The sequence below is a fragment of the Mustela erminea genome, chromosome 7, assembly GCF_009829155.1.
Source record: "Mustela erminea isolate mMusErm1 chromosome 7, mMusErm1.Pri, whole genome shotgun sequence".
NCBI lineage: Eukaryota > Metazoa > Chordata > Mammalia > Carnivora > Mustelidae > Mustela > Mustela erminea.
Window position 1 is genome coordinate 75,524,478 of NC_045620.1, and position 10,539 is coordinate 75,535,016.

General features: G+C 38.2%; 1 non-coding gene across 1 annotated transcript; it reads left to right on the forward strand.

Moving 5' to 3' along the window:
* Positions 1 to 3,408: 3,408 nt before the first annotated feature.
* Positions 3,409 to 3,572, forward strand: LOC116596699. Its single transcript, XR_004288281.1, has one exon. It is a non-coding gene; the product is annotated as a U1 spliceosomal RNA (small nuclear RNA).
* The last annotated feature ends 6,967 nt before the right edge of the window (positions 3,573 to 10,539 follow it).

A 10,539-nucleotide genomic window follows, 5' to 3' on the forward strand; every position in this document is an offset into this window, starting at 1 on the left:
TGGCCTATAAAAACATGATCAGCACAACTGATTTTATAGCAAAAAGCATTAAGGGAGACAAACAGCATTATAGTGTGATTAAAGATACATTAAAAAGGGAAGCATAAATGCTATAATGGTAAGTCTCAGATATAATCCAACAGTAAAATAGAGTTTTGAATTGACAGAGAGGCAAGGATAAACCCTTCTAGCCGCAGCATTATGGGAGCGAACCCGGGGTAGATTATACTATCGTTCCCTATTATCTGTCACTCTGCCTATGAATGGATTATGCTTGCCCATGTATAGCCATCAAGTCTGACCTTATGACTTATTTTGTCTATGGAATGTATGTCGAAGTGATGTATGCCCCCCATCTGAGCAGAAGCTTTAAGAAACATTTAACATTTAAGAAACATTCTAGGGAACAGAGCTGTAGCCAGTTTGTGCAGGGACTGAGTAATAAACCTTTGTTGCTTTAACCACCAGGAGGTGGGTGGTTGGTTATTCCTAACCTAGTGAAAGCTAACTAATGTATCACAATCTTCGAACCTTTTACTACCAACACCTAGAAAAGCTAGCTGAATTGTAACAAATATAATTTTAAATGCATGTGTAAACTCCTCCAGGACCTGGAAATTAAGGGATACTGAAACAAACTCTAAGTGTTTGAAATAATGCTGCAGGTATAAATAGCAGTAAGAAACAAAAAAGAGAGAGAAATACAACAAATTAACCTAGAGAGTCTAAAAAAGGAAATGAGTAATATCCTAAAGCAAGCAAGAAAAAGGGAAATATTAAAATTAAAAGCAGAAATGAACAAATAGAGTAATAAAAAAGCAGAATACTAAATACATGTACCCAATGACCATGCATTTAAAAATTGCTTCTATAATGTATACCCTTCCTGTTGTGGTCCTTTTCTCTTATTATTAGGCTTGATTATAAACTCTCATGAGTTTGATTTCACTTTGAGAAAACTAGTATGTTTTTGGTAAATTAATAAATAAGAATACAATAAATTATGGTTACATATAGGAACAATTTAAATTCTGAACAAATATTTATGCTTCCTTTAACAGAATGCATTTTCCAGCAGAAATTCTAAATCTTGACCATAGAGTTGTTGTGATCTAGGTCAGTGTTTTTCAGCTGAGGGCTGCAACCTAATGAATCATGAAATCAATTTAGTGGTTGCAATTTATATTAAAAAATGGAAGAGAATAGGGGTGCCTAGGTGGCTCAGTCAGTTAGGTATCCCATTGTTGATTTTGGCTCATGTCCTGACCTTAGGGTCATGGGATGGAGCCCTGCGTTGGGCACTGCGCTGAGCATGGAGCCTGCTTAAGATTTTCTCCCTGCCTCTCCCTCTGCACGCCCCCTTGAGCTCACATGCACTCTCTTTCTCAAAAAAAAAAAAAAAAAAAAAGGAAGAGAATAGAACTGAAAATATCAGAGTACAGTACATGTAGTAAAGATAAGCACTGTTTCATGAAACATTGGTTTTGAGTTATATAATGTGTGTGCATGGGAATTCTGTGTGTATTAGGGTGACATCAAAAAGTATATCTTACTATAGGTGGGTTGGAGTAAAAAATGTCTGAAAATCACTGATTTAGGTCCCTGTAATCAAAAGTTATGGTCAAAATAATTCACAACTGGTAAAGCTTGGGTACAGCCCAGTCAAAGCTGGATTTGGTGTCAGAACAGGGCTCCAGGGAAATCTGTCTCGGCAGGGCCTTCTCCTTTTGTTCTTGGATTGAGAGTCTCTATGAAAGGGCAAGATGGCCAAGGCAGCAAGTGGGCTTAGGGCAGTGGCATTATGCATAGTTTTCTTTCTTTCTTTTTTTTTTTTTAAGATTTTATTTATTCATTTGTCAGAGAGAGAGGGAGATCAAGAGACCGAGCATAAGCACGGAGAACAGCAGGCAGAGGCAGAAGCAGGCACCCTGCTGAGCAAGGAGCCCGATGTGGAACTTGATCCAAGGAGTCTGGGATCATGACCTAGTCAAAGGCAGACGTTTAACCAACTGAGCCACCAAGGAGTCCCACGCATCGTTTTCTATTGCTGCAATAACAAATTGCCACAAGTCTAGTGGCTTAAAACAACACAAATTTGTTATGGTTTTGTAGGTCAGCAATCAGACTCAGGTCTCACCGAACTGCAACCCAAGGTATGAAAAGAGCCTCCCAGGGGATCTAAAGGAGATTGCTTCCTTGACTTTTTCAACCTCTAGAGGCTACTCACATTCCTTGACTTGTGGCCCTCTTCCTCTGTCTTTAAAGCCATCAACATTGCATCTCCTCTAACCCTTGTTCCATAGTCTCATCTTTCTCTGATCCCAGCTAGGGAAAAGTTGGCTTGTAAAGATCCATGTGATTAGACTGAGTTCACTGGATAATCTAGAATAATCTTATTTCAAGATTCTTAATCGCATCAGCAACGTCCTTTTTGCCACATTAGGTTACACTTTCACAGGTTCTAGAGGCAGAGGGAGTGGACATCTTTGGGGACCATTATTCTACCTACCACAATGGTTATGGACATGTTTCATTGTTTGAACAAGCAGCATAGCCACACCTGTGCAAACTTGAGCCTGAATGCAAGTACCACTGGTCTGTGAAATGGATCCCTTTAGGTCTCTATGCAGCATTCTAGGAGTGTGTCTTTTTTTTTAATGATTTTATTTATTTATTCGACAAATAGAGATCACAAGTAGGCAGAGAGGCAGGCGGGGGGGGGGGGGGGAAGCAGGCTCCCCGCTGAGCAGAGAGCATGATGTGGGGCTCCATTTCAGGACCCTGGGAACATGACCTGAGCCGAAGGCAGAGGCTTTAACCCACTGAACCACCCAGGGGCCCCTAGGAGTGTGTCTTGAACGTTTACCCTACTGTCAAAGAGTAGAGAGGGGAAAGTTTAAGTTACGCACACCAATATAACTTGATCAACTGCTTCTACCTTTCCAGTATTTTCCTGGAAGGATTTATTATTAAATGAATCGTCCATAAGAACTGGGAGACCATTGTGCATAACCAGAAGAAAAGTACCTTACAAAATATCCTTCCTTTTATCACATGTGAAAAATTTAAATGCATATATAAATTTATTATTTTTACATTAATTTTCATTGGTTATGTAGTATGTATTTCATGATGACAGCAAGTTGCAGCTTAAAAAAAAGTATTTCCAGAAACCCATTCCAATTATTTATTTATTTATTTATTTATTTATTTTTATAATTTTTCATTTTTTATAAACATATATTTTTATCCCCAGGGGTACAGGTCTGTGAATCACCAGGTTTACACACTTCACAGCACTCACCAAAGCACATACCCTCCCCAATGTCCATAATCCCACCCCCTTCTCCCAAACCCCCTCCCCCCAGCAACCCTCAGTTTGTTTTGTGAGATTAAGAGTCACTTATAATACTTACCTGGCAGGGGAGATACCATGATCACGAAGGTGGTTTTCCCAGGGCGAGGCTTATCCATTGCACTCCGGATGTGCTGACCCCTGCGATTTCCCCAAATGTGGGAAACTCGACTGCATAATTTGTGGTAGTGGGGGACTGCGTTCGCGCTTTCCCCTATAAAAAAAAAAAAAAAAAAAAAAAAAAAAGAGTCACTTATGGTTTGTCTCCCTCCCAATCCCATCTTGTTTCATTTATTCTTCTCCTACCCACTTAAGCCCCCATGTTGCATCACCACTTCCTCATATCAGGGAGATCATATGATAGTTGTCTTTCTCTGCTTGACTTATTTCACTAAGCATGATACGCTCTAGTTCCATCCATGTTGTCGCAAATGGCAAGATTTCATTTCTTTTGATGGCTGCATAGTATTCCATTGTGTATATATACCACATCTTCTTGATCTATTCATCTGTTGATGGACATCTACGTTCTTTCCATAGTTTGGCTATTGTGGACATTGCTGCTATAAACATTCGGGTGCATGTGCCCCTTTGGATCACTACGTTTGTATCTTTAGGGTAAATACCCAATAGTGCATATTTCACAGTTCTGAAAGAAGTCCCTAGAACGGCATTTCAGATTGGTACCCCACAAGATATAGTCATTAACTTAAGGAATCTATGCTTGTATTTATACACTCTGGAAGAAGCAGACCACGTTCATTTTAACCCACTGAGCCACCCAGGCGCCCCAGACGAAGTTCATTTTTTTTTTTTTTTTTTAAAGATTTTTATTTATTTGTTAGAGAGAGAGAGAGAGAGATACAGAGCGCAAGCACAGGCAGACAGAGTGGCAGGCTGGAGGCAGAGGGAGAAGCAGGCTCCCTGCTGAGCAAGGAGCCCGATGTGGGACTCGATCCCAGGACGCTGGGATCATGACCTGAGCCGAAGGCAGCTGCTTAACCAACTGAGCCACCCAGGCGTCCCCAGACGAAGTTCATTTTAAGGGCTGTTTTAAGTTCCCAAGAGTCTAAAAATTAAATGTACTTTACTAAAAAGAAGAATTTTCAAACAATCTTTGAACTGATCTATACATATTTACTCATAGAATATCATCCTGTTCCGGGGCACCCGGGTGGCTCAGTGGGTTAAAGCCTCTGCCTTCAGCTCGGGGTCCTGGGATCGAGCCCCCAAATGGGCTCTCTGCTCAGCAGGGAGCCTGCTTTCTCCTCTCTCTCTGCCTGCCTCTCTGCCTACTTGTGATCTCTGTCAAATAAATAAATAAAATCTTAAAAAAAAAAAAGAATATCATCCTGTTCAGCATTACTCATTGAATATTTTTTATGCCAACTAACAAAATAGGAATGAACTCATTTTTGAGTCAGATAAGCCACAAAATCCCAGTGAACTCCAATGAAGCATTTTGTGAATCAGAGTGAGGGTGGAGGAAATATAAAGAAATTTTTAAAATTCCACATCAGGTATCAACTCATGGTAATGCGAGGTTTTTACAAATGCTAGTGGATATGCCTGGGTGGAATATGAAAGGAAGCTAATTTGGGGACCTAACTTTATTACGCTGTTTTACTTAGTTATCTAAAAACATGGGAGGATGCTAATTTATGTAGCTTTTGTATTTTTGGTGACTCATTTTTGTTCTATTTTAAAGGAGATTTTACATATAATTAGTAAGCTAGATTTTTTTTCTTCTTATGAAACTCATTGGCTCTTGCTACTCAGACAATAGAAAAGGCTTTTATTGTTCTTCTACCTCAATCCTCAATTTTAGAGGCAAAATGTTTTCTAACTGAAAAGATAGAGTCTTTTTCAAAATGCATGCTGGCCTCTCCGATTAATTATCTAGATGTTTGCCCCTGGACCTGTTCTGTCCTGTCCATTCTTCCCTTTCTCCACCATCCTTGGCTCCCGATCTGTCTTGTGGGGCTGCCACCTTAATAAACCTCAACAGCAAGATTTCTCAGGAAATTATTGGAAAGTGATTAGTCCTTTACACTTATCCATTCCATTCAGAAGTAATTTTCCACCAAACATAAATGATTAAAAATGATTAGCATCTACCTAAATGATGTTCTTGTGCCAGGTTTTTTTTTTTCTTCTGTTGGCACAATGCCACATTCTCCCTTCTGTAATCTATAATTGCAGGGATGGAAGGCTATAACTCCATTCCCTAAATCCTTTACCAACTGGTTTCCAGTTGGTAAATCAGTTTCCTGATTTCCAGTCAGGTGTGGCCAATGGGAATCACTGGTGGGAGAAAAGAATAAACCGTTCTAGTCTGGTCTCAGGGGTAGAAGCGTCTCAATGGCAGATTGGCACAGGCCACGGGGTGCCCCTTTGGTGAAGGCGGAGTTTGACATGGGCCACACAGTAAATTTCTGGCAGCAAATGCAGCTGGAGGGCTCCAGGCTGAGTGGCGGTAACAGCTTACTCATCTCTGGGTGACATTCTTTTGTCTCTCCCTTTTTCCTCTAGCCTTTCCAACACCTTTGCGACCATTTTCCACAATTAAATCCCTTTCTGTTTGAACTATGTACAGTGGTTTCTGTTTTCCTGACTGGATTAATTGGACTGATCATATATGCTATCAGGTAGGTTTTAGGTACTTCCTAGTCCCAGGCATGTGGAGCTCCACCTAAAAGCAATGGATCATGGAGTTCAACTGAGTCCCGTTTCAAGGGTACAGTGAGATATACTCAGTGTGTGGTCTGGACACTCTGAACAGTGGCTACGGGCAAGTGAAAGTCCTTAGCCAATGGGCAACAGAAATAGCCTGGTTGATCTGCAGCTCAGAGATACTGCAGACTAAGTTCTCAGGCTCTGGTAGTTCCTTGAAAATGCACTGAGAATATTTCATAATTTGCAAGTCAGGGACAAAGTTGGTCAGGCAAGAGAAAGTGTAGTTACCTAACTGAAGTTGGAATGGTGGTTTAGGGGCTGTCCTACCAAGTTCTTCATTCCAGTAGGACCATCTCAGAGTCTATTTCCAGGCATTGTTTCACAGATCAGGGATTTTAGATGGGAACTCTAAAAGGAAAAGAGCTAATTAGGGTTACATTTCCTGTGGATGGTTAAAGCCAAATTCAAGGGGTTCCTGTGACTGCCACAATTTCTGGACTCCTCAAATTCTCCACTCCAGGAACAGGTGATGCATTTATCTGGGTGAGCCTTTACTTAATGTCTTATCTTCCCTTAAGCTCTGTTCATACTCATCACTATAGCCTCAGGGCATACAAACTGCTACATATATTCATTCAATTAATATGAAATCCCTATTTTATTGCCAACATATCAGCATAACAGCAACGTCCTCAAAAGTTTCAGAAGTTTATGGCAACAAATTCTGAACACTTGTAGGGTAATTTTTTCCTCTAACAAAATCTTCCCTATGCATCATTGAATGCCTAAGCAGAAATGGCTATTTCTTTTTTTAAATCTTTATTTTTAAAGGCATATTTGAAAGGGAGAGACAGAGAGAGCAAGCAGAAGGAAACGGAGACAAGCATAATCCCTGCTGAGAGGGTAGTCTGACGTGGGGCTCCATCCCAGGGTGCTGAGATCATGACCTGAGCTGAAAGCTGAAATCAGGAATGGGATACTTAACCGACTAAGCCACCCAGGCATCTCAGAAATTGCTCTTTCTTTCCCCTTTCTTTCTTCATTAAATTGCTATTTTTAAATTGATTTGTAGATATTCTGGAGTGTGATTTGGCTTTGTTATCCTAAATCTGTTAGCAAGAGCCTTCTGCGTATACATGACAGGCCAGTGCTCCCAACCCCAGCAAGTCTCAAACTTTAATAAACATGACATGTATGAAATGAGTAGGTACTACTTTTGATGAAGAAAATAGACAACAAGGGGTGCCCAACTGGCTCAGTCAGTAGAGCATGCAACTCTTGATCTCCAGATCGTGAGTCTGAGTCCCATGCTGGGTGTAGAGATTACTTTAAGAATAAGATCTTAAGGGGTGCCTGGTTGGCTCAGTGGGCTTTCAGCTCAGATCACGATCTGAGGATCTGAGGATCTGAGGATCAAGCCCCACATCAGGCTCTCTGTTCAGCAGGGTGCCTGCTTCCCCCTCTCTCTCTGCCTGCCTCTCTGCCTACTTGTGATCTCTGTCAAATAAATAAATAAAATCTTAAAAAAAAAATCTTAAAAAAAAAGAATAAAATCTTAAGAAAAAAATAGACAACAAAAGAAACTTCCATTTTAGGGAGAGAAATATACAATACTTTAAAAGTTTGTGTAAAATGTTTGGAAATATATAAAATTGAAATAACATTCATAAGTAACAACAATACTCAGTTTGAAATATATAATTAAAATGGAATCCTGATTTACAATAGCAGCAGATGTGAATATATGTTAAATGACTTTTAAGGAAAAATGTATCACTAATACGAAGAAAACTAGATTTTCCCGAAAGATATTAACTATAAACAAAAGTGATATTATATTTTAGAAGACTAGTATTTTAATACTGTCATTTTTCCACCAATTAATTAATATACTTCAAGTTATTAAACAAAATCCCAATAAAAATATTTCTGGGAGAACTGAGCAAAATACTTCTGAAATTTACTTGAAAAAACAAACAGGCAAAACCAGCAAATATTGTTAGCCATCATAAAAAATGATCTTACCTTACATTCATTTTTAAAATGAGATAATCATGCAAAAACAGATAAAAAGAATTGGCTCATTTTTTTTCTTTTTAAAAAAAAATTTAATTGTTTTTATTAATATATAAGGTATTATTTGCCCCAGGGGTACAGGTCTGTGAATCATCAGGCTTACACATTTCACAGCACTCACCATAGCACATACCCTCCCCACTATCCATAACTCAACCACCCTCTCCCTACTCCCGCACCCCCCATCAAGCCTCAGTTTGTTTCTTGAGATTAAGAGTCTCTTATGGTTTGTCTCCCTCTCAATCGGCTCATATTTTTTATTATTTCCTGTGTTCACACTATTATTTGTTAGCAAAACGTTTCCTAAGAAACAATGCAAACTTAAATTTGTGAGTTGGTGGGGACCCAGGGAATAAGATTATATTTTATCAAAATGCTGGACTAATCTCAATTACTGATCTGAGTGAGGTGTATCATCTCCTTTCTGCTCCTTCCTAAAGAGTTTGCCACTTCTCTCATCCCTCCTAGAGATGGCCTCCACCATCAGTCTCAGTGTCTTGATAGAAACATGGGTTCTTCTTTTAAGTATCCAGGCAGCCCAATATTTCAATGTATTCAATATTTGGATTCTAGCCACTGGTAAATTCATTTAAAATTAGCTTTTGGTTTTTTATATTTAGGTAGCTACCATTATTCTCAACTAGTAAAGATTATGATTTGATTGATGAATTAATTTATTAAATGCTAAAGCTTTAGCTTTAAATGAATGGTTGTTTCAACTTCTCTAAAAATAGTACTTTGCAATCTGTTAATGAAAAGATAACTCATTGAAATAAATCCTTGATCCTATTAGGTCATTTGAAGCCATAAAACTTTTTCAGTATGTGTTCAGATTGCTCCTACAGAAATACAAGAAGCAACTCAATGCAGTAGTGCTACAATAATGCAACCACCAAATCTTAAAATTTTCATAATAATGGAGCTGGGTGTGGGGGCTGTGTGTAAAATTGGTGTATACCGGTACAGATTTTTAGCAAGTTTAAAGTGTAATTACAGTAATGGATTCAGTAAAATGGCTTCCTCTTTGTAAAGGAGTTCAACAATATGGCTGTAATTTCCATACTAAAGTGCCAATTCTATTCTTAAGTTCTCATTACATTTTTTTTTGCCAACTCTTGATCATTTTTCCCATACCCAGTTTATTAATATAATTATCCATCATTATATATGTCATATTGATGTTCATGTCAGTATTTCAACCCAATCACTTTATTTAAAGAAACTAACAAAAATTCAGAGGCGAAATTACAAATACACCTAAGAGCAGAGCTGAAAGCATGTGAACAAAGAGGTACAACAACAGCAAAATGCCAGTGAGAGGAAAAACAGATACTTCTCAGAATGGCAAAAGGTGTCTCAGACAGAAGAAAAGTATTAAACCAAATTTTTTAAGTGCAAGCATAAATGATATTGAAGATAGCAGAGACTGAAATTGATTTTCAGTTGTCAAAATATTGGCAAGTGAAATTTATTTATGCATAATAAGGAAATGTTTCATGCTGAAAACATTCTGGGTCCATACTGATTAAATTTCATGCTTTGAAGCTGCATTGTCCAATATGGTAGCCATGAACCACATGTGGCTACTTAAACTTAAATTAATTAAAATTAAATAAGAATAAAAATTCAGTTCCTCATCGGCCACTGCCCACATTTTAAGTCCTCAGAGTCACAGAAGACACAGGTATGCATTGTACACACAGAAATAGAACACTTCCATCATGCCAGAAAGTTCTGTTGAACAATATTGTAATTCATCATGTGAAGGGTCATAATGAAACTTCATCAATATTATTCATCTGGAAGTTTACCATAACTACTTTTTTTTATTATCCAAGCCATGACTTACTTCTAGAGGCAAGTTATACAACAAGGGTCAAATTCTTTAGTGGTTCCCACTCCCAACCAAGAAAGACTTCTTGGGATATTGTTATCTACCAGAACCTGAGAAATGCAATAGCTTCTTGTGAAAACTATATGGGCAGCAACTTTTGACATGGTATAACATTTCAGGTGCTGAATCACGAGGCATAATTTTACTCTTTCCATGATTGAGCAGAACAGCTGAGAAAAATAGAGGATTTTGTCCACTTTATGTAATAGTGTAAATAGTAACATGCCCAGACAGAGGTAATCTTATAACGGGTTTGGCAGGCATTTCCTTAACATGTTGGGGTGGGGAAAATAACCTCTATTGTAGCTCTTTAAGGTTCTGAATTGTAAAAATGTCTCTACTGTAATAATACAAGCATTTCTTTATCTTCATTTTGAAATTTTAAAAATAGCATTCTTTCCAGAACTGCCTCAGGAATGTAATAATAATAAAACAGATAAAAATCATTATATATTTATTCTGGAACATAAGACATAGAAAATTATTGGATGAAATCCAAATTTTTTTATAAGCTAAATGTAGCTCTAACACTATAATC